We start from the raw sequence: 20,597 nt of genomic DNA, 5'->3' as shown, positions 1-20,597 counted from the left end.
TTTTCTAAGCATGACCGGTTCTCCGTTGTCCTTTCAAAACAATAAACTTCTATTCAGTTTTCGTACTCAGAAACAAAATATCACTCGGATATCCAGCTGCGCCAATTCTAATTTGTAGACATGCCCCTCTCCCATTCATTGAGACGCCTGAGTATTCAGTGAGTGATGTAATGTCCCTCTTTTCCCCAATGAGACAAGGGCAACAATAGGGGGGAGTGCCTCTGTCACATTATTTTCCCCCACCGAGGCACGCCAGCTGCTTACAGTTGCTTAATGGCTACGAGCTGTCACAAGGCATCACAGCCCGCTGCCACACAGGAACGGCAGATGCTTTAATTGCACAATGACTTGTAGGTTGTCAACAGCAATTATACCAGGCTTCCACCTGAGGGCACCCAAAGAACACCGTCGACTCACTTCACCGGCACAAACCTCAGAAGCCGGCTGCAACACATAAACCTGATCTCGCTTCTGTCCAGACAAGACCCGATTCCAAGTCTCTCTTTTTTTTTTTTAGCTTTAACGGTTTAGCCGTGTGCTGCAAAGACCTGGGCAGGATTGTCAGACAAGCAGGCTTAGGACCCCAAAATCATATTTAGACATAAAATATTTATCTAGCTTTGTCACCTTAGGGCCCGCTGCTCACCGTGCTGCGGCAGGTCGTGGTGTGCAGAGTTTGAGTAATTTTGCTCATTATTAATTCATGTCATTTTTTTCCTCCTTTGCAATTCAGGGGAGGCTCATTCGCCACTGCCAGTCCTAAGATTATTATCATTAAGAGGGAAGCAAATAAAACGGTGAGTTCAAAGCTTTGCTGCAACATGCTTCAGCCCCACATCGGTTCGAGCATGTTGATGATTGTTATATACACACACACAGCTAGGAGAAAATACTGTATAATGTGTTTAGATTTGTGGCCCTTTTTTCTCTATTTATAGACACCCCTGAAATTATAATCAAGCAAACACAGAAAACCAAACACACACATATTGACCTGTTCTGTTTGTATCATGTCAAATCGAATGGGTAAAAGATGTCCCCGAGTGTTTGTTTTTTAGCCGTAAGACGAATTATACACACATGTACGAATTCCTTTGGTCAACAGCTGCCATCTCAGCATCAGATAAAACAGAGCCAAAGTCTGGGAACCATCAGATGCCTCCCAACACTCCCACTATATCATATAAAAAGACAGCGTACACACACAAGCGCGCACGGAAAACACACACACACACACACAGACAGACTTGCACACGCGAGCAAGTGTAGCCGTGCCACACACACACACACACACACACACACACACACACACACAAAAGGCGCACATGCTCACACACGCAAATCGGCGCTATGCTCTTTGTATCTGCCAACTGATGCAGATGATAGGGCTGCAGATGAGTGCAGGCTAACCAGAGACTAGAGGGTACATGTGCCTTCATAGACAATAGCAGACCACAGCCTTAGGAGGAGAGTATTCAACCCCTTAGAAACAAGCTGGGATGTAAATGAAGAGGAAATTAATATGTAGTATAAGATTTTATGTATTCTTAAACATGGAGGTTTTGCTGATACAGATGTTAATGCGGCCTCAGTGGCAGGAATATAAGATATTAATGTGACATTGAGGAATAAATAACAGCTTTTTGTCTCCTAATTTAATCATTCCTATCAAAACTGAGGTATTTCCAGTGGTTTGGAAGGAAGGGTACTGTGGGTGCATTTTGCTGTAGCGTCAGCAGGGGGTGTCCAAAATCAGGCTAGCGAGAGAGACCCTGTGCTTGTTTGAAGCGGCTTACAAGGCTGTAGTGCTCTAGTTTGTAGTAGCTGACATTTTGGAACCAGTGGGTCAGCAAAATGGAGAAGCCACAGAGATGTATCAAAAACCAGCAGGACTCCCGATCACAGGACGGTCGCGCGTGTAATATATATCTTTGTTTTTTCTTTACAGTGAGGCCTAATTATCGTTGCTAAGGAACTGACCGTTAACATTATTGCACAAGTAGGTTTCAGGTGTTGCTCTCTAACTCTCAAGTAGAACAGGAGCAGGAAACGAGGCCATGAACGGATCTACGGAGTCAAATCTAAACAAAAGATGTGCGAATGTGCGCGTGCATGTGTTTTTTTTTTTGGTGTGAAATTGTCAGTGATGTCATGACGGAGGAGGGAATCTTGATAGTTAGACAGATAACAATGAGGTTGGCTTATTCGTGCCCTACACACACACACACACACACACACACATGGACACCACACGGCATCATCATCGTCACAGAGGGAGCAAGGCTCATAATTGGACAGAGGTGTCTGTAGATAATGAAGCCAGACCTCACACCTGCCAAACCTTGGGGATTTCACTTGACTGGCCACTTAAATCTTCCTCACTCTGCGGGTCTGGAGGGCAAGAGAGTGAGTAAGGAACTAATGGAAAAAAAAGCACACGCTACAGGGAGGATCCCTGTCAGCATGAGTGTAGTGTGGACCCCCCCCCCACCACCACCCCTCCCACCTCCCACCACCCTCACCCCATCTAATTCAGCCCCCACAGCTCGTTCCATACAGCACCCACCTCACTTTCACTTCACTGTAAATCCTCTGGTGTCAAGGATTTCAGACGGGAAAACGGGGGAAATGCTGCACCAGCTATTTTGTTTCAAACTCTCAAAAACACTCGCTTCCTCCCGAGTTGTCTTTGGTGACAGCGTTGTGTGCGGGGAAGCGTATTGTGCCAGCTTTTAGCGGGGTGTCATTCGAGGTGCTGAAATGGAAATCAGATAGACGCTTCAACGGAGAAATACTTCTATATAGAAAGTTTACCTGACAGTCATCAGTGAAGGCGTGACACTATATCAGTGGTAGCAAAAAGCTACACCAATTAGGGATCGAGTTTACCTGGGGAAACTCTTAAGAATTTATGAAAAACAAAACGGGAATCTCACCCCCGTCTTTCTTCATGACTCGATTCGTAAATGAGGCTCGGAAATCATCATCCTGGATAACTAGATATAACTACTCTATTCTGTTCTATTCTATAAATACACAGACGGCAGTGAGAGACAGCAGGGGGTAGGGGGGGGGGTATCACTCTTTGTTAGCTTGTCATGAAGTCAGCCATGTCAGTTTTTACATACATGGCTGTCAAAAGGTTGTAGTGGTAAACGGTAAGAATCAATAACGTTGTAGCGCTAACAGACACAAATAGAGACCGGTTGCTTTGCCGGTAGGTTAGCTGCATCCAGATGGCCCTGGGTATATATCTGTCATATTTTATTCTTTATATTCTGCAGATATCGGATAAAACCGGATAAACACACGCTTGTCAAACTCCGCCGTCTCGCGTAAGTTGTTTTGTGCCTCCGCAGCTTACCTGAAAGCCGAGCCACGCATTAATGCTTTGACTTTAGGGGGCTAAAAGCAAGGTTACTTTGAGAAACTCAATCATGTTTCTCGGCGCTGAGAAATACTGATACAGTAGACAATAGTGATTTTTCTGATGGGAGGTTTACATGCACATCTGTATATATGCTGCAGCAGCACAGTCAGAGAAGTTGTTAGGTGTCAGTGAAAGTGCATACGATGCATACAAGACGGCAGATCCGTAACAGGATAATGACAGAACTGATTCAATTGGGTGCAAAATGTGAATTATTTAAATAAACACCCTTTTGACTGGGGCTCTCATTTATCATCAAAGAAGCCAGTTCATGGATACTTTCAGGTTTCATTTTCCCGACGTCCAGGCCAGGTGGGGATGGCAAATGAGCCCAGGTGGCTGGACCGGCTCCGCCATGCCCAAGAGGGAAACCTTGCAATCAACAGCAACAAAAACCCAGCACATCCACCATGACGGATAGCGTCCACCTAGTGTCGGCGCTCTAAGTGCTGCGCATAGCTCACTTCATCCTCTACTGTGATAGATTATAGATAGACAAAAAGCTGTGTGAGCGCAGCCAGTTTTGGGAAATGTGCTGTAACGTTAGACCCCCTGGATCATCATAACATCTTTAACCGCCACAAGAAGACACTCTCAGTAGTTGGGCAACATTCGCTAATGTGGATCTTCTTTCCAAATTGCAACGATAAGCGACGGTGAAACGCGCCCTGAAATGAAATCACACGGAAACCGAAAGCTTATCAAGATGAAACTGCGCAATAATACAAGAATTATCCATCACCATCCATCATGTATTTGTTTGCAGGAAACAGATTACATGGATCTTAATTGAAATATTATTTTACCTTCATTTGAATTATTTATGGGGGTGTTGCTGACTAGATTCATACCTCAGAGAAAAAACACGAACACATTATGTGATGCAAGAATGTGTGTGTGTGTGTATTTGTGAGCATTTCTCATATATTATTCAAAATGTAGAGTCAGAATATGGTCTTATGTAGCCATACGAAGGATATCAAAGGGCCTGTCTTTGATACAATTTACTGGAGATCCACCGGCCAGAGCCGAGCTGTCCGTTGGCCTACCATTGCTAATGAGATCGGGGGGTAAAATTGAGAGTGGTGGGCTGGCTGTCATCCGCTAGGTGATGGTTTTAAGACTAAGCAGTGATACTTCATTAATTAACCTTCACATTCTATGTAGATCTGCTCATCAAGATGCAGTTAATTAAAGAAAGGTCATTCCAAGGGCTGCTGGGAAGCGGCATTATTACAATGGAGGGATGGCACTGCTTTGAGCGAGATAACACAGGGGAGGGGGGTTGGGGGGGGGAACAGGGAGGCGACGATCACCCAGTCACTAGTGAAATGGCAGACGACACGCCAAAGCCAGTTTCTGAACTCCTGACTGCGGACCACCTTTACAAAAATGTATTTTTTAGTTGTTGTTTTTTTTTTTATTCCTCTTTTTTTGATATAGAAGAAGATCCTGTTGAAAAAGCTCTAATGGAGAAAGCCTCAGTAAAATATTCATCACGCTCAATCGACAGCATCTATCTTTTAGCATCTCGGTATAGTTTTTCTACTCACTTTTTTCGCAGCCCCTGTGTGTCTTTTCCCTGCCAATTTCTAGAGTGAATTCTCTGACCTTGCTCTGTGTACAGGAATAAAAAAAAAAAAAAAAAAAAAGCCATCTCGAGTAAATAAAAGGCCGGGGAACTCAACGGGACATAAAATAGTTATGCGTCATCTGTAAGTGAAATCCACTTCTGGGTGGTGACTTATTCATTTTGATCTCTGCCTATCTATCTATATATTTAACTTCTGTCACCGTCCGCTAAAGCGAGGCTCAGGATATGCGGCCTCGCCTTGAAAAGCGGACCTGGCGATACCGCGTTTTGTCATAAAAACACCGGCGTTTTTTTTAAAAAACGTCCCCATCAGGCTGGTATGAATCAGGGACATGATTGTTTTGTTTTGTGCAGGCCTGACATAAGCACAGACAGTTAGAGACAGCTTAGTATGAAATAATGTGTCTGTGGAATTGCCTTCTGGCCAATCACACAAGTGAGCTTTATTTTTTGATAATGGCACCCCCCCCCCTCCACCCTTCCAGTCCCCCCCCTTTCCCCCCTACACTCTCTCGTCTCTCGGCGCTGTCTTGTTTGGAACCGAGGCGTCAGTTTTTCAAAAAATGTTGCTCCACTGCAAAATTGTAGCGAGACACCAGCTCCTCCCCTGTGTCCACTCAGTCCTCCTCTAGTCATCCCTGAGTGTCTTTTGGCATCGCTTTCCAATGGCAAGCGTAGAGACAAACGTCGCCGTTAAGTGTGCACGCGCATGCATTCAAGCGTGTGTGTGTGTGTATACAGTATATATATATGTGTGTGTGTGTGTGTGTGTGTATATATCCCTCCCACCCCGCTACAATACAGTAACTGCTGACCCCGGACACAGTGCCATTATGGCAGACGAGGCAGGGCTCCCCTGGCAGCGGCTGGGGCGGCTGGTTGCTAGGTGGAGAGACATTACCGCGGGCCTCTGCAATAATTTATCCTAAGAGCGCGGCGAGCCGTCATGTAGCCCCTGACAGAGAGCTGCAGTACTTTATCAGCCTGCCTGTAAATCAGCCATGTGTGGGTGCAGACGGCAACATTGTTTGATCTCTTTCAGACACTCTAATAATCTGCTCCCCTCTGATTGATACCTTCACACAACAAAGCACATTACACCAGCAAACCACAGCAGCCATCAGTGCGTGTGTGCATGTGTGTGTGTGTGTATGTGTGTTAATGTCTGTCTGTAGGAAGTGTGTGTGTGTGTGTGTGTGTGTGTGTGTGTCTTTCTGGTGGTCATCAGTATTGCCAGTGGCCTGGGGAGGGAAAGGGAGGGGATGAATGAGTCTTCCGCAGAAACACAGGGTCATTTGGAGTCTCTAAACCAATGACAGGCTAACGGGTTCACAAAACGATCACTGGATGAAGGGAGGGGCGGGCAGGGATGGAGAGAGAGAGAGAGAGAGAGAGAGAAAGAGAGAGAGGCAATGCCACCAAGCTCAACAGAAGAAAAACAGCAAACAGATAAAGAGCTGCTGAAGCCGTTATTCTTTCCTTAAAAGGCAGAAGAGGCTTGTAGGAATCTTAGTTTTGATGTACATGCATGCAACCATTATATTTTATATGTATGTTACATGTTGAATTTATGATTTCTGTGCTGCACAAGGGAAATTTCTCCTTGCACAAATAATCTTCGCCACGTTCAATCTTCAACACAACCGGTATTTTTCAAAAATTAATATGTAGTCCACGCTATGACAAATACAGCAAATGTAACTACACAGTTGAATGCTTGTATCTTTTCTTTAAAATGCTGATTTTTTTTTTTTCTTTTTATTCCTTTCATGGCCCTCTATCAAATCAAAGTGAATTGCATCCTTTTTTCAAAAATTGCCTTGCAACTGGCTCGCTTGATATGGCTCATATACAAAGGAGAGCAATGTCCCGTCCAACAATACCCATACCATTTGTGCCGCTCAGCTTCAGAATGTCATCGGTTTGAGTGTGACAGTAAAACATAACTCTTACCTTTTTTTTTTTTTTTTTTTTTTTTTTTTCTTGCGGGTTGCATTTGGAACATGGCTTCCAATTATTCAGCTCCAAATTCAATAGCAATTTTCTGCTCAATGAAATAGTGGTTTCAATCTCTAGAGTAATGTCACTTTAGAGAGATTTTCAGAATGGCGTGATGTTGAGTGAATAGATGGACGCCGGAGGATTCGTCTTGCTCGGAGGAAATGATACTTGTCTGCTGAAGCTTGTCATTTATTGATGAAGAGAATATCTCTTCAGATACTATAGAATCTACAGTGCAGATGTGCAGTTTTTTGCTACAGAGTCCTTATGAAATATGTCTAATTTTCAGCTTTTTAGTCGGAATTTCTAAAAAGGATAAAAGATGCCAAACAGACGCATAACATTATGATTGTGTTTGGTCAGATGGAGCCCATTTTGCTTCAGTGCGGCATTAAAAGTAGCACTGAACAATAAAAAAAAAAAAAAAAAAATGCAATTATAAGTGTGTTTGTGTGTAATGTATCAGTAGCCCATCCAGGGCCCCATAATGAATGCAATGCAACGTGCGATCACTGAGCCGTGCGTATGCCCCGCTCAATGCATCTCTGAAAATAAACAGAGCAATGGAAATGGTTCTCATTAGTGTTGTTTTCATATTAAGTCCCTCAGACAAGGTTGACAAACCCAGCTCCCTGTGCCAGGCTCCTCAGGGACCATCGCTTCAATACAGCTAGGGCAAACAACACCAGCCCGATACCAACACCATTACCACCTCCTATAGTTACTTATCCTCCCCTTCCCCTCCCCTCTCCTCTCTCCCTGTGGAGTGCTCTGTCTACACAGACCAGAGGAAAATGCATTAAGATCTTCCAGCAGCATAGAGAAAGAGTCCTGCTTTCATTTATCACCATTGCAATTGGCCCTAAAAGGGACAAATGTCTGTTTTCCATCTCTGTGCTATTAGAATTGGAGAAATGTATACTGTGTGTGTGTGTGTGTGTGTGTGTGTGTGTGTGTGTGTGTGTGTGTGTGTGTGTGTGTGTGTGTGAGATGGAAGTTATTTTGTGCTCCAGAGACGCTGCTCTACTGCGAGGCTGTTTAGCAGGAAGGGAACAGGTGTGTGGAGCTTCTGGCTTCCACCATGTGTTCCAGTTGTTTCATCTGCACCTGTTTCCCTAGTCCTATATATATGATGATCAAAACACTCTATTAACCATAAAGCGCTCTTGTTTTGTATGCTACACTGTCTCTGCCTCTGAGTGTTTATTTAAACATGTCACATGTCACCGTAAAGTCATTTCGTTTATGTGACAGAGGTCGTTGTGTTAAGAATCATGTATGTTAATTATGGAAACCAGATCATAAAAGTATTGATAATTTTGTTTTGAAGTTTTTAATATGACTAAAATCTGTCAGTAATGTCAGTTAAAGGTGCAGCTGAAATCTTTCCACACACTGTGACCTTTGAACTACAGCAAAGATCCTGAAATCTGAAATGTGAAGTGTTATTTGTTTCATCATTGATTAATCTGCTTGCTATTTTTTTTTCAATAAATCCATTGAACGCTCGGTCCTCAAAATGTCAGAAAATAGTGAAAAATGACCATCACAACCTCCTAAAGCCTAAAGCAACGTCTTCAGTTCGCTCGTTCTGTCCGACCGACCGTCCGAAACCTTAAGATATTACATTTACTATCATATCATATGACTTATTATTTTCACAGTTGATTGTTTAGACTTTGAAATTCACATTTATGGCGTTCACAAGTTCTCAGAGGCCACGATGACGTCTTCAAAATGCTCGTTTTGTCTGACTAATAGTCTAAAAACGTTAAGATATTAAATTAACTGTCATATATGATAAGAAGTATTGATCACAAGTGTTTATCACCCATCACTTATGTGCAATACATTTATTTATCTATTTACTACTTATGTGCGATACTGTACCTGCACACAAATGTGCAATATAATGTATATTTATATATTTCTCTCTGATTTTATTATATAGGCTACTTTAATTGGAACAAGACCTCCTGTGTCTTGATGAGGACATTTGAGAAGCTGGAACCATCAAATATTTTCCTTTTTTTTCTTATAAAATGACTGAAACAATCAATCAAAACAGATTCATTTTCTGATCGTTGACTATTCGATTCATTAACTAATCATTGCAGCTCGACATATAACATAAAGAAAAGATCGTTTTGGCTCTAATCAGGTGACAAGCCTCGAAACTTAAACACAACTTGATATGGCACTATTCCTCAAAATGTCAGATAATAGTGAAAAATGCCCGTCACCATCTCCCAAAGCCCAAAGCAACAAGATATAAGAATGATATATTCATTTTAAACAAATTATAAGTGTCAGCTTCATCTTCATGGCAAGAAATAGTGTGACTTGTCTCCAAATATGATTATTAGTAGAAGTATAGGTAAAAAGTTTTTGTCACATGACCCTTTAACATAAAGAAATATTTCAGTTTGCTAATCTGCATTTCAGTGTTTGGTGGTTTCTCCAGATTTTGTGAGACTGTTTTATTTGCTGTCTTAGTAGAAAAGTAACCTCTCAACAGCAGTTTGTCTGAAAAGACCGGCGAATGTCATCACGGCTAAAAAACGTCTGCACACAAATGTCATTAACAGGAAGTCCAATAAAAAGAAACTCTATTCGCCAAACCGATCTCTGTAAAAAGGGGCCGATAGCCACCGATCTTAAGGTACGATTACACAAATCACTCTTTTCGGCGAGCGTCTGGCTCGGTCTCGTCCTCTCCCCAACACAGAGGAGCTCCTCGGCCCACCTGAGCTGTGTTGATTTGGCAGGGCACATCATCACACTGCTGCAGGCTACAGTAAATATCACCTTTCTTGTTATCTCCAAGACCTGCTTTTCCAGTAAACAGGGGAACATGTAATTCAATATACTCGTGTCGGGGCCATTCGCTTTCAGAGGACATCGAGGTGACATGACTTAGTGGCCCCGGAATGAACATAAAGATTAATAAGTAATGGCCGTATAAAGATGATATTTGCACTCAGATATCCTCTTTTTTTAGATGAATGCTTTTGATCACAGGGAAACTGGTAATACAAAACCAGCAGCAGATATCAGAAGGTATGACATCTCAACACAATCTGGCACTTTAGGGTTCCAGCCAGTTCTTGAGTGCCTTATGTGGTGGATTTAAACAAAACTTGGGAGCTTTTTTCTTATATTATAATCAGTCATTTTGCTGGTCTTGTAAAAATTGTTGATCATACTTCATGATTTGATATATGACACTGTCGGTGAGGACTCCAACTAGCTTGCATGTTACAATTTATTGACAATAACGGTTGAACCGCACGGCCCACACAAATGAAATGGTATTCGGTCGTCCTCTGTAATACCGCCGTTGGTCCCTCCTGGCATTTTGTAATTTGTTGCAGTGTTTGTGCTCTCTTTCACACTTTAATATCACGGTATTGCTTCAATTTGAGCAGCAAGATAAAGTTCTATTTCATTTTGTGGGATTAACTTACCGGGTAGCGCGCCACGTCTCGAGGTATTTGTTGTGTTTTGTTTTATCTATGAATTATTTAGAAGCTTCAAAAAAAAAAAATAGGGAACGGGTTAGAAGACTGGTATGTCCTGTCTCTCAGCGATCTCAGTCAGATGTTTAATTTGGTCCGCTGCCGTGGAATAGCACTCACCACGACTGGGATTAGGCGGGTTGGCTGTGTAATTTCCCTGAAGGAGGAGCATGTTGAATTGGAGAATAATGATAAAGGAGGAACTGAGCATTCGGAACAAGGAAATATGAGCTCATGATTGCTACGTGTGCTTGAAGTTGTCATGGATTTTAGCTTCAATGTGTGCAAAAAAATAGGGACAGTGTTGTAAAATAAAAAAAATAAAAACCCCCACAAAACTCAGCTTGTTAGTCAGTAGACGGTGCTTTAAAAATCAAATCCGTAGCAACGCTATAATCATCTTTTATCAGGCCATTCTTCATAATTTACCGATCACGCTAAAGTTCACTAGGCCTATTAATGAAAGACTCCCTGTTTTTCTTTACACTCCGTAGCACTTTTTTAAAAATGCTAATGGACTCCAACAAGCACCTGAGCAAGGATGAAAGTGCCCTAATTCCTGCTCAAAAGGTCACCGAGATGAGTTATGGCGGTATAAGCACCTGAAAGCTATTCCCTTGTTAGATTTGACAAAGGGAGGCTGCCATTTCCCCCTTTAAAATAGTGTTGGGTAATAAATGATCATTTGTGGAATGTGGTTGCTACCGGCGGTGACTTTTCCTCTGACATAACTTTAGCGCCGGCTGATTTACATCCTGAAAGTTGTCCCCAAAATATTTAAAATGAGCATTTTATTCATGATGCACAGCAGACGGCAGTGACACACACACACACACACACACACACAAGAGCTCTTTTTTGTGCTTCTTAGGGGAAATAGCTAATTAGTTAGCCATGAAAAATGCAGGCGTGCCTGTTTTACTATCATCCTCTATTCGACTCAACAACACTTTTAGGCTTTTGTATGCAGTTATACACCCGGAATCAGCACAATATGAAGTATCCGCATGTCCCATACTCCTGCTTTCACGTCATGGAGTCACTGACACGTGCACGCTACTATCAATTATGAAAGGTATCGGTCTCTGGGTAAGCGTGCCTTCTGTACAGTAGGTGCACCTAAGCATATGTGATAGTCCTTCTCGGCAGCCCTTCACAGGTCCCTGAAAGGTGCTCCTGGTGTGGATGCAGGGCTGTAGAGCAGGGATCACAGTGACAGTTTCAGGTGGAGGAGTCTATTAATAGTTTACCTCTCAGCCAAAGCATTTCATCATTTTTGGTGTCTGAGGGCTTCCTGCTTCAAAAAAAGGGGGTGAAGTTATGTATCTCAATCTAGCCCTTCATATTTCATGCTGTTGAGGATTATAAATAAAAGGACAGACTTTGACCTGGGCTATTAGTTACCCGGGATCCTGTGGGTGGATGGTGCTTTGTCTTCTGTCAGCTTCTGGTGTTTTTCCTTCAGAAAGCAACAAGGATTACAATCAAAGTCTTTGGGAAACAATATGAGATATGATCCCTGTTACCTAGAAGTGGAAAGGAAGAAGACGGTAGGGCTTGAGGAACAACAAAAAGGCAAAAACAAAAACAAAACCAATCAGTCAAAATCATCCACAAGGCTATCAGAACGGAACAAGGTGGGTAGTTTGACGGTAGGTTAAGCTACGGGGTCGCTCTAAAGTACCACTGCGGTGATTGCTGTTTTCTCCCTCGTGCGACTCTGTTGTTTTGACCACACAAACCGGCCCGAAAGTCTCCGGAGATGAGCCTCTCTGACAGAGTGATGAGGAAAACAGTAAGCTAGAAAGCTCTCACTCTCTCACCTTCCCCACGGTCCCATAGACGGGCCCAACATGTGCCAAAGCAGCCTGTCAGTGCTTCTTGTTGTCGGACAGACCTTTTGATCTTGAACAAATAGATAGAAGAGTCTCAGAGCTGCCGCCTCGGGGCATAAGGAAATATGGGCATCACAAAGGGTCAAATTCTGGAAGAAGGCAGTAAAATTAAAACCTTTATTGCCATCTTTATGGCTTCATTTCCTATGGCAATTACATTATCTATGGAAAATGACAGAGCTTTGTTCCCATTATCAGTGAAATCTCTAGCAAGGGGTGTTTGATGTGCTGAAAATGAAAATGATGTATGTCAGACTGAATATATTGTGGATGTGGACCTATCATATTGTGTCAAGGTGGTTACATACATACATTTAGCAAATAAACACAAACGCTTTGATATAAAACTGATAAAAAAAGAAATAAGAGGAAAACATTTCACACTTCAGACTGTTCCTATCAAATCTAGATTGACACCCCTCACTTGAAATTAATGATTTTTATTTTTCTGCGACCACTCAGTCGCTAACCACCCGAAACCTCACACATTGACTTTTCTCCACAGATTGCAACTCATCCATTTTTTTTTTTTTAATTGTGTTCATTTTTACCTGGGTCCCACCGGACCTACAGCGGCGGTGGTCGTTGTCATCCGTCTGCTCTGACAGGGAAGAGAGAGAGAGAGAGAGAGAGCAAGAGAGAGAGAGAGAGCGCAACGCCACTTTCCACCCCTAGCTGATGTGTCAGGCTTATCACACAGCCGAGCGATCCTGAGGTGACATCCTCCACTGAATCAGTGACATTTCACGGACGGTGCAAATCTATCCATCTTTGTCAAGCATCCGCCTCGATTTTAGCATTCCCCGAGTTAGCATATTGATCACCGAGAAACGCATGAGTGAGGACTTCTTGTTTTCTGCTCCTTAAAACGGGCATTGTGAGTCCACTGGACTCCTCTGTCAAAGTCTACTGCTTTGGACCTTAATCTGCCCTCGTCAAAGTTGCATAAAATATGGAGGGCCTTTGTCATTCAGGAACCAAGAGGCCCCACCAAAAAAAAAAACTTTCTTTGCCACTTTACTTTGTGTTAGACAGCATCACTGGGGAAAAGTTTCAACCGAATTCTTTTTTACTGCAACACATTATTGTGGTTTTCATCATTTTAAACACTACGGCAGCGATCTGTCACGTTAGCTCTTCATGCTACATAGCTGAGACTTTTGAAAATAAGTGTATCTAGTTGACTCGCTTTCTGTCAGCTACTCTTTTCTACTTTAACAGCTTCATTATGGAAAGAGCAGTTCGCCGGCGTCAACCGTTTCAAAGGCTCGTTTGCTAACTTGTCAAAATAGTGTTTTGGCACATATGTGTTCAATAAACCAAGGAGCTATGCTTCCGTGAGCAGCTTAGCCGGAAAACAATGTTGCTTTGTTTCCGTCGTTTAAATTGCTGTGATGTTATAACGAATAAACCCCCCGCTTAAGATAGAGAAAGTCCTAACCACCTGGGTTCAGCGGTGTGTAAACTATAGCCGTCTCTGTTATTTGTATTAGGGCGTGCAATGTAATAATTGATTAATAATGCAAAGCTTTAGGGAAAATTATAACCCCTAAAATGAGGGGCGATGATTGCGCTTGTGCCGATGCAAATCAACAGCGACAGAACAGCACCGGGGATTACAACATCTGCAGTCTACGGTGTCGAGGTTAACTTGTCCTGTGATTACAAAACGCATTTCCCAGGAGCAGGTGTTACATCCACACTGTTGAGATCATGTATGTGCAAATGCTGGTGCAAACACACACACACATATAAAGTGAAGCATCCAATCACACAAAGAGGGCGAGAGAGAGAGCATAGAGAAAAGAAACGACTGCCTTCCCCAACCATATGCTTTTGGCCTTCTATGCCTGCGAGACCCGTGTGAAAACATGAATGAGCAGCCCGCAGAATCGATAGGGACAAGAGATCTAGTGTCTAGCAAATCCAGTGCAGACTGACATGTTCTCCATGTAATCTCTCTGCATTGTGCTGCGAGGGGGAAAGATTATCCTTCTCTGACTGGCTGGTAAAAGGTTGCTTTGCTGTAGTTCGTGTCTGTGCGAAGGGAGGGGAGCATATGCCTCTCTGTAAACGATGCTGGCTCCCCCCCTCCTCCTCTGTCAGAGGCTGGATTATGTCCAACATTATCCAACCACCCCCCCCTCACACACACACACACACACACACACACACACACACCACTCTCCAATAAAGGGCTTTCTCTCTCTCTCTCTCTCCCCTTCTCCTTTTCAAAAATCATCGGATTTATGACAGTGGATTTCAGAAAAGTTCCGCGCCAATTTTGATGCCTGCTAAGTACCCCGGCAGGATTAGAAGAGGCCTCTTGATGTGTGCACTCCAGTGTGTGTTGAGCAGTGTATTGTGGTCAGGGTTATCAACCAAAGGAAGCCAAAAAAAAAAAAAAGGCAGTAGTACATAGTGCATAATGATAGGGCTCGTTATACACATCAAGCGCTGAAAGCAAGAGAGTGAGAAAGAGCATGTGTGTTTGTTTAGAATCAATAGAGGACACTATCACATTTAATCTATCTCGTGCTGCCTTTTCCACCTCTTTGCTTTACATTCATAAAGATCAGAGGAGATGGCTAGCTTCACTGTAGCAGCACTATTATGGCAGATACAGGAGGAGGGGGGAAACAGTGTAGGACCTGTCTTGTATTGCTTGAATGAAATGACCGCTTATATTGACAGTAAATTGAAACTTAACACCGCGGCGCAATTTACAAAGACGTAATAAAAGGCAGCTCAGGATAGACTTGTAAAAAAGTATACATGTTGTAATTTGTAATGAAATACAGCGATGACTTTGATCTGATCTAGAAATAAATAGGAAAAAAGTTATATCTGATGCAAGATTTATTGTGACACGCTTGTATTGGCATGTGTGTGTGTGTGTTTTTCAAGTCTAGACACAAGAAGCAGACAGTCACCTTCACAGCCAACCATCCCTCCGAACCAGTCGGCCTCGCGTTTTTCCGTCTACGACGACGAAGCCGGTCGGCCTGCATACATGTGCAGCTGTAAATTCAAAATCACTGAAGCGGTTTTGACTGTCTGACAGGAAGTCTGGCTTTTTTGGGGAGGGGGGGGGGGGCAGGTGTGAGACGAGGAAGAGCCAGGTTAGACTCAGTTAATAAAGCCTCAACCAGTTCCTCGGTCTGCCCTTGGAGATCACTTACATCAAAGCACCAATCAAAAACTGGTGCAGATATAATTTGTCATCAGGGATTTCCTGCTGGAGAAATTATAGAGAAGATACAGGCCGATCAATACTATGGATTTTCACTGCAGTGGCTGATTGTCCAATTGCCGTGAAACATGTACCGAGATAAAAGGGCACGCCTGCCATTTTGTAACAGACTGCCAAGTCAGCATAGGGCTTGTCAGATACTTATAGGCTGCTGTGATAGAAAATTATCATGCTGCAGTGTCCAAGTACTATTTAACACATTTTTCCCCTCCATGGGACGTGATTCATCACAGATCCCCTCTCTCTCTCTCTCTCTCTCTCTCTCTCTCTCTATCTGCTTTTGAGGGGGCATCACTCTGCGTCATTGTCAAGAGCGGCTCCGGCCACACATGGATGGTGTTTAAAAGGAGCAGACACACACGGATGCCAGCGCAATGCAATCCGTCCGCTAGAAGATGTCGACTAGAATTAGGAAAGACGTCCGCGGAATCTGTTAAATCCCCCCAAAAACCCTTCAACACTGACCACTTAAAGCATTTTCTACTGACTTCAAATAAATTCCTAATCATTTTAGATTAACTTCCCTAAAAACATTTTTGGAACAGCATATTGTTGAGTATTTTGAAGAATCTGTGCTTCTGAGGACCTGTTGCACCCCGTTGGCACTGGTTCTCCAGTCGCATTAAACGTACACCAGTATATATGATCAGGATAAATCCTTTAGGCTTTCACATGCCAGTCATAAAGGTGTATCAGAGCCTCCATGTCTTTATTCTTAATCCTGTTCTGGTCTGACACTGATCATAAAAACTGATGGACCCGAACCAAATTACAGTCTTGAGGACAGCACATAGTAGAGTAGCAACACTTCAGGTTCACGGCCCCCAGCATCGACCAGTTCATGTTCGAGCGGCGAGGTCAGCAACCAGTCACATCTCTCTTTCAGGGGATGAGTCGAATATCACCAGCAGGTACGTGAGACTCTTTCATCGGGAGGATTATCTCTTATTTTAGACGTGGGGTGGAATTTTTAGCAAAGGGAAGTTACGAGTAAAGATAGAACGATAGAAACTTTGATGAGCAGGTTCATTTATCTCCTGGAAGAATATTTTTGGGGAGGACTCCTGTCAGATGGACAGAGTAAGCTAAGATTTCAGAGTGGGTGGGCCTTGACTGTGGAGTACTGAATGGAGCTCAGGCGTGTCTGTCTTTGTTGTATACACTAAGCCAGTCTCCAGACTGAGGGCAGTGACTTATAGGGCTGAACGCCAGGCAGAGAAAATGAGAGGCTGCAGCTCAGTGACAGAAGCAATGACCCTCAACTCAGTCATCTTCTACTGTTTGCCGATGTACTGTTGTTACAATGATCCACTTTTAAAGCTGGTCTACCAGTGAACATTATATTTTCACGTATGAAAGGGTGAGCTGGTAGTATTCCCCATATGGATGATTTAAAGGTTGATGCTACAAGAATTCATAAAGCAAAAGTAACAAAGCAAACTACAAGACAAAGACAGTTAAAGGCACATATCATCTAACATATCATCACTTTTTAATATGATATGGCTAACTGGTTAGCAAACAGTTTCTTATTTACACATACAGCAGTTATGGAACAACATTATCATTCATTTGGAGTCAAAGAAGTCCAATATTCACTCTCTTTCAGCCTTTTTTTTTGGTTTCTACCAACTCCTGAGGGAAATATCTGTCTCTTTACCTGCTAAATGCTCCGCTATGTTCACCAGCTAGTCGCTAACTGTGTCTGTTTGCCGTTTGGTGTTGAGCAGGTAATGTATAGTGAGCTTTTATAACAATGCTATGAGAGCAGTGAGAGTAAACCTAAACAGTAAAGTTGCAGGTAAGATGATTATAGCTGCTTTAAGGACTTCATTACCCAGAATTCATGTGATGTGACACCACACCATCGTAGTTGCTCTATTTACCCAAAACTGAACCTTAAATCCAAAACTGAATGGATTTAAATAGTTGACTTTATTTCATCTCGTCCCTGCATTGTGCTGAAACTGTTTTTTGATTGATTGATCAAAGTTAATTGACAGAAAAGTTTGATAATTGACTATTTGAATCATTAATTCAGTGAAGTCACACACATTTTGTGACTTTAAGTTTCTTCAATGTGAAGATTTGCTGCTTTTCTGTTTACTCATTAATTTAAATGACACTTTTGACATTTGGTCAGACAAAATAGTCATTTTAAGACATTAAGATGTATTATATTTGTATTATATGTGTTGGTGTAAACATAGCCATAGTCTATTTCTCCATTGGCCAACAGATTTGTTGTTGATGTTGACAAACTGAATTCATGCCAGTTCTTGTATTTGCTACCTGTGATGTGTCTTAACTTTCCTTCCTGTTTCAGTGAATCACAGAGTATGGGGGAGGGAAAATAAATGGGATTTTACCTCTTGAACTTGCCTGATTATAATCCCTCGACTGTCGCTTTTCACACCAATACAAACGGCGTAGCATGTAATCTGGCATGTTCTATGAAATGCATCGCATATATTTGTCTGCATGTATGGATTCAGAGTACTCCGGTTGTAATTCCTTGCCATATTTGCCTCTTTTGTTCAAATTGCATCTCTCTAAGAGCCTGAAAATTTTTGCTGTTCATCTCTACATGCGTAAAACTGCCATCATTGGCACACTGCTGAGATGCTGAAATAAAAACCTCTGTTATAATTAGTCAAACAGCAACATGATTCTCACCACTAACTGAAGAATATGTGTCACTGATTTTATTTTTTGAGGTTACACCCTGTAAATCCAGAGCAGTTTCAAGAGTAGCCAAAGTGAACCAGTGGCTGCAAAGATTCTTCTTAAAGTCAAAGGTCAACTATATCAAAGTTTAGCATTTTGTTTTCTATCCTCTGTTGTCCTACCCCTCTGCTGATGGGCGTGGAGATGAGTGTTTTGGGAAATATGCACAGCAAAAATGAATTCATACTGTAAGGTAATGAGGACTTGCATGAGCTGTAATTGTTATTATTGCCAGACACAAATTGAAAAGCATAACCTGTCTGACACCAGCTATCAGTTGTCATTATGTGGGAAAACATGCCCTCATTGCAGATAGCTGTCTGTTGACACCCAAAGTAATTGAGGAGGTAGTCGAGCCGTTGAAGGCTCTCAAAGGGGAGGACGAACACTTGATCAGAGCGTTTTTATGTCTTGGGAGATGATTTGATTTCACATAATGTCTATTTTACAGCCAGATATGCCATTAATTTGCATGATAGCGAGCCAAAATGTGACATTTTTATTTAGACGTCCCCACAATGTTTGGAGAACAATTGGGTGGTGTTTTTTTCTTCTGTCAGTCTTTCAGAGCTGTGGCGTCTCATTATATCATATCTAACAGAGCAGTGAATAGCTGCCTCTCTCCTCACATTGCTGTGTCAGGTCAATGTGCCATTTTTTAAGTGGTGACGGGAAGGAGGAGGCGGGGGGTATATATCGTTGACAGCGAGATGATGATTTCACGTTTAACTCTTTGTTGTTGTTTACCAACAGCTTGAAACAAACACTGAAGAAATTACTTCAGCTCACACATTACTCTACATCCTATATCGTCTGGTTTAAAAAAAAAAAAGTTGTTTATCGCAGATTTGCTGCGGACATCCTACCGGGAGATACTTGCGAGGAGGACAATGTGATCCAATTTGAATGTAGCGACTGTTTATTAAGAAACGTATCTGTAGGTGCGGTGTAAATACATCCAAGCGTTTTAAGCCATACATCCACAGCACAGGCTCTCTCTCTCTCTCTCTCTCTCTCTCTCTCTCTCTCCTCTTAGCTCAAGCTGGCAAACCGGGCAAGTCCGTGCTTGGTGCCTGAAGCGCTGAAGCGAGAACAAGGGGCTTCTTTCCCATGAACTGGAGCCAAGTGCCAGCACTTAAGGTGAAGGGCCGAGGCGCTGGAGAAGTAATTTAATCTGAGGCTCTGCCCAATTCCCTGGGCGGCCGAGTTTAAGAAAGGTCACATAGAGAAACAGGCACCGGTGACCCCTTCCCAATTACGGGCGCTACAGCAGAACATATCACAGCACCGTCCAAAGTGACAGTCATTTAGCAGCAACTCATCTGAGGGGAGGAAGTGGGAGATGGATGATAAGGAAATAAAAAATGATTTGCCAGGACCTGTTAGCCACTTCTCTACACAGGCCTGCTGCTCCCCCAGCTCCTCCCTGTCTTATTCACACACACTCATATACTCCCTCCCTCTCTCTCTCTCTCTCTCCCTCTCTCTCTCTCTTTCTCCGTCTCTTCCCACCCCCTGCCACCCCTGCTGCCCATCTCCCTCCTGCTCCACAGACACGTGACGACTCCGCATGATTATTGGCGCAATCACTCATGTAACAGCCTGCCCAGCTTTCCGTGGGGGCTCCAGTATTTGTCACTGTCACTTCCCCAAGTGCTCCGCCATTGTCTTGGAAATTGTATGTGTAAGGCAAGAGATGCCTGTGACCCACTTCGACAAGGGAGCCAGCGATGTGAGGGCGCTCATCACACAAAAAAACAGCAGTTTGATGTGTCCTATTATGTGTCCCAGCAAGAGCCATAAATAATTGTGACAAGTTTTTTGTTGCGCGTGAAAGTCCTTGACTCTGCCTCCTGTTCCAGCACCTCCTCTCTCGTACGGAGACGCTGCCAAGCACCCCCGATGATAGATGGCACGGTGCAGCAAATGACAACGGGATAGATTTTTAGTTTGTGCTTTGGAAGGGATCAGTAATGGTGCTTTGCTGTACAAAGCAATAAAAGAGAAGGACAAGAGACAGAGGGGGAGAACGAGGGGAAAACAACAAAAAAAAAAAAAGCTCCATCGATGGCGGAGAAGGAAGAATGATGGTCGGTGACACATGATTTTTGGGCATTTGAGCACTTAGATATATGAAATCAGGGTTTGTCAGAATGGAAGGGCGGTGTGTTGTTTGGCT

At 42.9% G+C, this 20,597-nt stretch overlaps 2 protein-coding genes across 6 annotated transcripts in view; one reads left to right on the top strand and one right to left on the bottom strand.

Annotated features, from left to right (window-relative positions):
- The window catches only part of LOC137185002 (teashirt homolog 2), a 100,351-nt gene that overhangs the window by 1,819 nt on the left and 77,935 nt on the right, over positions 1-20,597 (top strand). For all 5 annotated transcript variants that reach the window (XR_010928737.1, XM_067593205.1, XM_067593203.1 and 2 more), the window contains exon 3: positions 734-797. The gene's annotated coding sequence lies outside the window, so the exon portion shown is untranslated. The remainder of the gene's footprint in view (positions 1-733; positions 798-20,597) is intronic.
- Positions 1-20,597, bottom strand: part of zfp64 (zinc finger protein 64 homolog (mouse)) — a 37,359-nt gene that overhangs the window by 5,423 nt on the left and 11,339 nt on the right. The window lies entirely within an intron of this gene.

Source organism: Thunnus thynnus, chromosome 6 (genome assembly GCF_963924715.1).
Source record: "Thunnus thynnus chromosome 6, fThuThy2.1, whole genome shotgun sequence".
Classification (NCBI taxonomy): Eukaryota; Metazoa; Chordata; class Actinopteri; order Scombriformes; family Scombridae; genus Thunnus; species Thunnus thynnus.
This window is presented reverse-complemented; position numbering and strand designations above follow the sequence as displayed.